This window comes from Cannabis sativa, chromosome X (genome assembly GCF_029168945.1).
Source record: "Cannabis sativa cultivar Pink pepper isolate KNU-18-1 chromosome X, ASM2916894v1, whole genome shotgun sequence".
Classification (NCBI taxonomy): domain Eukaryota; kingdom Viridiplantae; phylum Streptophyta; class Magnoliopsida; order Rosales; family Cannabaceae; genus Cannabis; species Cannabis sativa.
Window position 1 is genome coordinate 74,008,004 of NC_083610.1, and position 9,061 is coordinate 74,017,064.

The window sequence follows — 9,061 nt, forward strand, 5'->3', positions numbered from 1 at the left end:
TGCATAAAGATTAATATTACATAAAATTATACTAAATTCTGCTTTGGTTTATTTTTTTTTTCTTGCTAATTGCTAATCTGTTCTTGCAAGATTGTTTCTATCTATTTCAGGAATTCTAAGTGTATGCGCCGTGAAGGATAAGCAGTCATAGTACCAGTTGATCCTGAAATTGAGAAGACTTGTAGGAGAAACAGAAAGAACAAGAGGCAAGAAAGAGTTTCAGCAACTGCAGAAACACCTGAAATCATGGCTGCTAATGCTGCGAATAATGGAGGCAACAACAGTAATAATGGAGGTACTGTTGAAGATCAAGCTAATGGCCGCAGCTTGAGAGATTATATCCTCCCAACTCTTACGGGAGTTCAGTCATGCATTAGGCCACCAGCAGTGGATGCTAACAACTTCGAAATCAAGCCTGCCATACTACAAATGGTGCGAGCCTTCGATCCGGTTGGTGGACTCCCTTCTGAAGACCCCAATCTGCATCTATCGAACTTCATGGAGTTATGTCAGACTTTCAAAGTCAATGGGGTTAGTGATGACGCCATCCGTTTGAGACTGTTTCCATTCTCACTGAGAGAGCGAGCCAAGAGTTGGTTGATCTCCTTGCCACCAAATTCTATAGCAACATGGACAGACTTAGCAACAAAATTTCTGTCTAAATTCTTCCCTCCAGCAAAGTCTGCAAAGCTGCGAGGGGAAATTAACAACTTCTGTCAACAAGATAATGAATCTCTCCATGAGTCTTGGGAGAGGTTTAAAGATCTAATCAGAAAATGCCCTCATCATGGCATAGAGAAGTGGATGCTGGTTCACAATTTCTACAACGAGTTGGTTGGTAACACTAGAACTCTGATAGATGCAGCAGTTGGTGGAGCTTTTATGAGAAAGAGTGCTAATGAGGCTTACGATCTATTGGAGGAGATGGCTCTAAACAATCAGCAGTGGCCAACTGAAAGGAGTCAAACTAAGAAAGTAGCTGGTGTGCTAGAGGTTGATGTCATCACAAAGTTGACAGCTCAGGTTGAGGCCTTGACAAAGCTGATTGCAGGGGAAGCTAAACAAGCCCAAGTTATTTGTGAGATGTGTGGAGGCAACCATCACTTTTCAGAGTGTCAAGTAGATGTGGATAATTTGCCAATGGATCAAGCAAAAGCCATTGGGAACTACTCCCAAAATAATAATTACGGGCACAACCAACAGGGGTTCTACCAGCAGAGAAATCAGCCACAACAAAACCAACAACAAAGTCCTAGTGGAGGCTCCAATATCCAAGCTGATTTATTGCTCCAATTCATGATGGAGACTAGAGCCTCTATTAAAACTCTAGCAACACAGATGGAACAATTGGCTACTCAAGTGGCAAAACAAGCTCAAGAAAATTCACCTAGCACTAGTGAGGCAAAAGGAAAAGAGCAATGTAAAGCAATTTCCTTGAGGAGTGGAAAGAGTTATGAAGGACCTAGTGGCAAGCAACCAGTTGAAGATGGGGTTCAGGTTCAACAGGCAGAGACACAGGCACCAAAGGAAAAGAAGGCTACTGATAGCCCTGCACCACCACAATAGTCTCCACCAATCAGTATTGATCATCATGTGAAGATACCTTATCCTCGGAGACTCCGAAAGACCAATCTAGACAAGCAGTTTACAAAATTTCTAGAGGTCTTCAAAAGACTACACATCAACATTCCTTTTGCTGAAGCCTTGGAACAAATGCCCCGTTATGTGAAGTTCATGAAGGAGATATTGTCTAAGAAGAGAAAAATGGAGGACTATGAAACAGTGGCATTAACTGAGGAGTGCAGTGCAATTTTGCAAAAGAAACTACCGCCCAAGCTTAAAGATCCGGGTAGTTTCAATATTCCATGCTCTATAGGGGGTTCGGTGGAAACTAAAGCTCTATGTGATCTGGGAGCAAGCATTAATCTAATGCCTTTGTCTGTCTTCAAAAGGCTAGGATTGGGAAAAGCAAAGCCCACACAGTGACTCTACAACTGGCAGATCGTTCTTTGACTCATCCTCGTGGGATAATTGAAGATGTACTGGTGAAGGTTGGTAAGTTTATCTTCCCTGCTGATTTCTTAATTCTTGATATGGAGGAAGATTCAACTATTTCCATTATTTTGGGAAGACCATTCTTAGCCACGGGGCGAGCATTAATAGATGTTCAAAAGGGGGAGTTAAAGTTGCGAGTGCAAGATGAAGAGGTCAATTTTAATGTTTTTGCCCCAACTGACATTCCTACCTGTTGCAAGATTGAGGTGGTGAAGGGTTCTTTTGTTAAAACTGATAAGAAGAAAGCAAAGCCTAAAGAGCGACTTCGAACGATTCAGCGTCGTTGGAAAAGATTGATGTGTGGTAGTTTTGAAGGTGAGCTTACTCTTGTACAAAACTCTAAAATCAACACTATTGGTGGTAAATTTTCTTCATTTAGTACGAGGGCTCTTTTGGATGCAAATGGTGGACTTGATCCCTTCTGATGGGGCTCAGGTAAGTCTCTCTCAACCACAATTTTATTTTAACACATTGGGGACAATGTGCATCTTTAGTTTGGGGGGAGAGATTTAAAATTTTTAGTTTTTTTTGTTCAGTTTTTTCATTTTTTTAGTTAGTCTTTGTTATTGTTAGTGTCATGTGTTGATATCTGAGCTGGAAGATTGATTAAACTACTGTTGTTTACTTGTACAATGGATTGGAATCTTAACTGTGTGCTTGACTTGTAACTGTTTGAATTAAATTGGATGTGTATTAGAAGGTTGTTCATTTTGATGTAAAACATTTATTTATGACGCATATCACTTGTGTTCTATTTGGATTGTGGAAGGATTGACTTGACATGGAATAGAATTTGTTTGACATACTCTCTTGAAGCGAAATCCTTGGTGATTTTTGTTTGGAATATGATTTAGGCAAGTTTTCTTTGGATCGATTGAGCCTTTTGAGCCTACCCGAAAATTTTACCCTAGTATACCCAAAGTTGAGCCTTAACCTATGCTAAAAAAATTTCTCACCACTTAACTAAGCTAAACTCGTTATCCTTAACTCTTTTCACTCTAAACATACCTTATTATGACATGAGCCTTTAAGCAAGTTTGGGAGGATAAATTGCTGTAAGTGGGAAAATAAATTGTATTAGTAAGAGATTGAAAAAAAAATATATGATATAGTATTATGTGTTGTGCTTCTATTGAAAAAAAAAAGATAGAAGAAGAAAAAAAAAAGAGAGAAAATATGTGATAATGTCTTCTTGAAAATCAATTGTGAATAATGTGGTAGGCACATAGGAAAAAAAATATGCAATCTCTTACTATTGTCTTTGGGATAGATGAAAAAATAAATAAATAAATAAATGTGGGTGCTTGCTTGGTTAATTGTGCTTATGGTATAACGTAGCTTAAATGACTTGTCACCTACCCATGTACCTAAGCCACGTTGTGATAACCGAAAAAGACCTATTGATTCCAAAGAAAAATTTGTCAACATTAGTGGAGAGAGGTATGTCATCCAAACTTATTGATCATGTGTTAGTGGAATGTCGGGAAGTGTAGAATGGTTGTGATATGAACGTCAAATACTTCTAAATTGTACATCCAAGTTAGTTCTTAGAGTTATCGAGTTGAAATTCTGGTTATTGATTGCTTGAAGTTGTGCAGGTGGTAGTGGTAGTTCAATCATTGGAAGGTTTAGTTATCTATTACATTGTTTTTTTTAGTTTAGTTGAGTTTTAGCTTTACTCGGGGGCGAGTAAAGATTCAGTTTGGGGGAATTTGTTAGGCTATTTTTAGCCTAAGCTTTGGATCACATTTTATAGTTGTTTTTCTTCTTTATTATTATTATTGGAATAGAATTATGCTTGTTTTCTTTGGTTTCAGGTTTCTACACTTGGGATGTATAAATTGGATAAATTTCGGAAAACAGTGATCTATAAAATAGAGAAATTTTTGAAAGAAAATAAAGCTGAAACTTTAAGCCTAAATTCGACTATGTTCTAATCATATTTTGGAAAAAGTCAAAATATAAAAGTTTTAGATCTCTTCTTTATCTTTCCAACGCATCTTGAATCAGCTCATTTGGAGTTTGGATGAGAAAGTTATGCTCATTTTACTAAAACCGATCGAAGCAGAAAATTCCATCTCGCCGCGGCGAGATTTCCATGGCCGCGGCTAGAAAGTCTGGGCAAAACGTGGTTTTTTGATGCACTTTTGGCCGTGGCGAGACCACTTTTGGCCGCGGCGAGCGTCCGTACGGTCAGGGGTATTTTTGTCCGACGAACCCTAAAAATTAGATATAAATAGAAAACTGCGATCGGAAGTCAAGGGAAGCGATTTGGAACCCTAAAACACAGCAGAAAGTGGCAGGAAGAGCATAGTGATTCAAAGTGAAGATCCAGAATTCATCCACCAACAGTTTCTTTCTCTATTCCTCTTTAATTTCTTTATGTTGAATATTGTCATAGGAATGGTTATAGATTTGTTTCTGAACTAAATTTCCCATTTAGGGAGGATGATGATTGTTGTTTAATGTTTTGCCTAGTTAATGTTTAATTGCCATTCCTTCATTCTTGTTTGTGAAATTATCTTAATTTGTTCTTAATTTCATGTTTAAGATTGATCACCTTGTGCATGCTTTATGATCTCAATTCGAAATTTGAAAAGTGAGAATTGAGAATGCTAAAATTTGGATAATCGATGTTCTATGTGAAGCGAGAGTATTCACATGACTTATGTGATAAGTAGATTATTACCTAATGCTGATTTCATGTTAGTTTAATTAAGAAATTAATTAGAGAACATGTGATTTAGAACCTAGAAGATTTGAAAAGAGCTAGGTTACTTTATAATCTGTCATTCACTTCAAGAATAGGATAGCAATTAGGCATTAACGATTTGGGTAAACAACAACAGGATTCTCCTCCCTATCATCTCATCTTGTTTAAACTTCAATTGTGTTATAAGTTTTCTGAATTACTTTAATTCTTTTAAATCATAATTATTTTCGATTGCCAAATAGAATTATAGGTATAGTTTAGTAGTAGTTAATCCAATTCCCTGTGGTTCGACCTCACCTGTGTGAGTTTACTACTTGATTGCGTATACTTGCGTAGTGTTTAAAATTTTCGTAACAGTAATTGGGAGGCCTCAATTACTCTCTCCAATTCTGATACCCCCCATGAGAATTGGTGTAATTACACCGTGTAATTACATACCAAAAATAAATTCAAATTATTTTAATTAATTGATATGATATTTTAATTATTTTTAATGTATTGACTTTTCCTTTTACTATCGATCATCGAAAAATAAGGTTAGATTATGTTTTCGAGTGAATTTCGCAACACCAAAACGTATTATTTAATTGATATAAAAGAGAATTTTTAGGGAAATGACAAGTGCGAGTATTCAACCTAGAATGGCGAGTACTCGACTGGGAATGCAAGAACAAACAACAAGGCTGGAAAATGTAAACAAGACAAAGAATTATAGTGGTTCAGTCAGATTACGATCTGCTTAGTCCACTGTAGCAAAGGATTCGTAGGTGCATTTTCATGGTGGATCACCCCTTTATATACAAAGTAGGTGTCCAATCGGTTACATAAGGATCACATTCATTGTTAATCCATTATTTACACATTGAATTGCAATAATTAAACTCAAACAACGTTAACATTAATAAATGTGTGACAGTTACTAAGTTCATCAACGTATGCGTCTTCCGCATCTGCGAGTTGACTGTTCATGTTCCATTTGTTGAGGTCGCAGGATCGCCAGTACGTTTGGAACGTCTGCGTCCTTAGGTAATCGCCCCTTGTAGATATCGCATGTTGGAGCTAGTAAAATCTGGACATGCGAATTTATATCGGTCTGTCAGGGCTATTGGGTCGTTGGGACCAAACTGCATCATAGGGAGTTGGTCTCTATACTTTTCGTGGAAATATAGAGGGGATACTTCGCACATGTTCTGACACATGCGAGTTGAATCTACCTTGCATGATGAGAATTGCGGTTACGTGGTGCGACTTAAGTCGGACTCGCAGTATCTCGCTGGTTTTATCCTGAGCGAGGTCTATACTTCGAGAAGTCTCTCACGGACATTCAGCTTTCATTGGAAATCTGAATACACATGTCCTTTAAAGAGGAGTCTGGTCTCGAGTTTCTAGGTGAGAGAAATCTCACTATAACACATGCCGCTAGTTTCGCGATGTGACAAGAGTGGTCACTGAGGGAAACTATTACTCGAGAGACAGGTGAAAGGTTGTCACGAGGAGGTGACCTTTTGGTTGTCCCATCGAGGGTTTCAAAAAATGACGGCTGTAATTATTAGTTTTTATTATCTTTAGGGTGCCACGTCACAAAACTCTTCGGTTTTCGTGCAGGCGTGGCCACAGTTGGCCGTTAGATTGGGCGACCTTAGGCATTCTGGCTGCCACGTGTCACAATCCCAATTAATAAGGGATATGGTTATTTAAGCGCTTTGATACGAATCAAATTTCCCATTTTTCCCTCTTATTCTTAACTTCCCTCCAGTGCATACACTTCGAAAAAATCCATTCCCAGATTTTCTGCCATTTTTCCACAACATTTTCAATCTCAGAAGTGATCGAGAGCAATCGCAGGAATCAAAACCAAAGGTTAGTTTCTAAATCACTGCATTTTCGTTTTCTGTTTTTGGAGAAAATATGCTTTATTTTCTGGGTTTGGATGTTTTAAAGGCTTTTTTAGGAATGTATGCTAGTGGGTGTTAATGAGGTTATGTGTTTTGGGTAAGTGAAACTGGGTAACATTCATAGAATAGGACATGTAAACTGACATAACCGCACACAATTCATAGGCACTGTTTCACGTCTCGAATACTCGCGGATATTCGGATGAACAATTTGAATGTTCGCGGGTGTTCAGATGAACAGCTTGAATAATCGCATATTTCCAAGACTTATTTCCATTAGACTATTAGCTAGATCTTTTAAGATTTTTATATGTCGCGGGCCGAGTTGTGAGAGTATTAATTGCCATTCCAAATGGTGGGTGTGTCACAGTATTCTAATGGCCATATATGCGATTATATGCCCCTTGAGATACTGTGATACACCCAGCCATTTGTTGACGTGCGTTAATACTCGAATGATCGCACTCTTTGGTTGATAGGTAGTCTCGGAACGGTGGGGGTCTCCCAGTAACTTCAGGGTTATGCTCGAAAATGCATACCTCTTGAGTCACTGAGAAACTCCCAGCCGTTTCTGGAGGTATACCATTTAACCGAGGATGCGTGAATTACTTGCCCAAGATAATTGTATCTTTTCTCGCACATTGACAGGATGGTCAGTATTCGCATGGAGGCTGACCCTTCTGTCGAATGCGACTTTATAATCTACTGCGGGTGAGATCACTTACTTTATTTTTCACACATCCATCACGCTAAAAAGATCTTCTATCTTTCAGATGAGCGATCTATCGGATAGCCAGCAGCTCGGCTCAGGAGGCCACGCATTTGACGGTGAGTCGGACCAGGAGAGAGACAGTTTTCTCCCTACGGACATTTCCGAAATGGAGGCTGCGCAAATAGAATTAGGTCCGATGTCTTCTGTAAACATCGAGAGGATGGTGCAGGAACTCGCAGAACCTGGGACCATCGATATCCGGGACAGCGAGTCCATAGTGTCGGCGCGCGACTATCTTATTCATACGAGGCATGCTCCTGACATCGAGGTCGAGGAGATGGACGAGGAATGGACGACTCCAGCCCGCGAGTCAGGTGGGGAAGAGGAGGAAGCAGAGGGGAGTGGGACAGATTCGGTTGACGACTCCCAACTGAACGAGCCCTTCGCGTGCGAGGATTTAATCTCGAGGGTTGCCAAATCACACTTTACCACCTTTGTAAGGTTGAATTTGCTGCGACTCGCGTTTCAACGTCCTAAGCCCTCTCAGAGAGCGCACCTTCCATTCACTAATCCTGCGATTATTCCCACAGAGGATGTGGTAGTCTCAATACCCATCCTTCGGTGTGGTGTATCAGTCCCCTTTCACCCCTTCGTCGCAACCATCCTTAAGCGATATGACGTATCGCCCTTTCAGTTAACTCCCAACAGTTATCGCACTGTCCTGGCTTTCTATGCGATGTATATGGAGTACGTTCATAGGGCTCCCTCAGTAGAAGAGTTTAGTTACTTCTACGACATAAAGAGCGTAGGTCTCCATAACGGCTTCTACTGCTTTAGCAAATGGGCGACTTCTGAAATAAACGGTGTTGAGGGAATGGTGTCGAACATGGGTGATTGGAAGTCGAAGTGGTTTTACGTCTTTAAGGTTCCTGGGATTAGGACCGACTTTAATCGCAGACCCAGTATGTCGCGTATTTTTTGACTTAGACATTTTTTGCATTGTTTTTGAAATCTTTTGCTTACTCGCTTTTTTGTTGTCATCGCAGATAGACTAGCTCGACCGACTATTGACGCGACTAGCAAGGAGACAGCTGAAATTCTCGGGAGCCTCCCGGTACAAGATCGCGACTGGCGATTATTGTGTACAACTGCAAAGTTGCGAGAACATCAGCTGATTCTCGAGAACGCAAGTCTTCAACGGGAGCCAATATACAAAGAACCATCCGAGAAGCAGCAAGAGCGAATAGATAAGCGTCTTTCTAAGCAAACTCCACGACAAATTTCAGGTAGCTCGTCTTTTGTTATAAACTAACGGGTAGGATTGTGATTTATACTTATCTTTCATTCATGTTCGCAGATATGACTTTCCTGAAGTCTGCCCCTGTCCTGAAGATCAAACCAAAGGGTGGAACAGCGACGACTTCGCCGGTCGTTGCCCAGAAGAGGAAGAGCGATGTGATGGCTTCGCTTGTCGCAGACTCTTCCAAGAAGCTGGCCAAGACCACTCAGGACAAGGGGAAGAAAGTCGTCATCGACCCTCCTGTTCGCGCTCGCGACTTCTTGGCCATGCAGGAAAAGTTCCTGGCTGAGATCCCTTACGAGGATCTTGTTACTCGATCCACTGAACTGGCCGCGCAGTCCATGGCTTTGTTCATAAAAGCTGCGGCTACTCCTTCGAAGGAAGCC

General features: G+C 40.2%; 1 non-coding gene across 1 annotated transcript; it reads right to left on the reverse strand.

Annotated features, from left to right (window-relative positions):
- Window positions 1–687: 687 nt before the first annotated feature.
- Window positions 688–794, reverse strand: LOC115703354 (small nucleolar RNA R71). Its single transcript, XR_004009126.2, has one exon. It is a non-coding gene; the product is annotated as a small nucleolar RNA R71 (small nucleolar RNA).
- Between the last annotated feature and the right edge of the window lie 8,267 nt (window positions 795–9,061).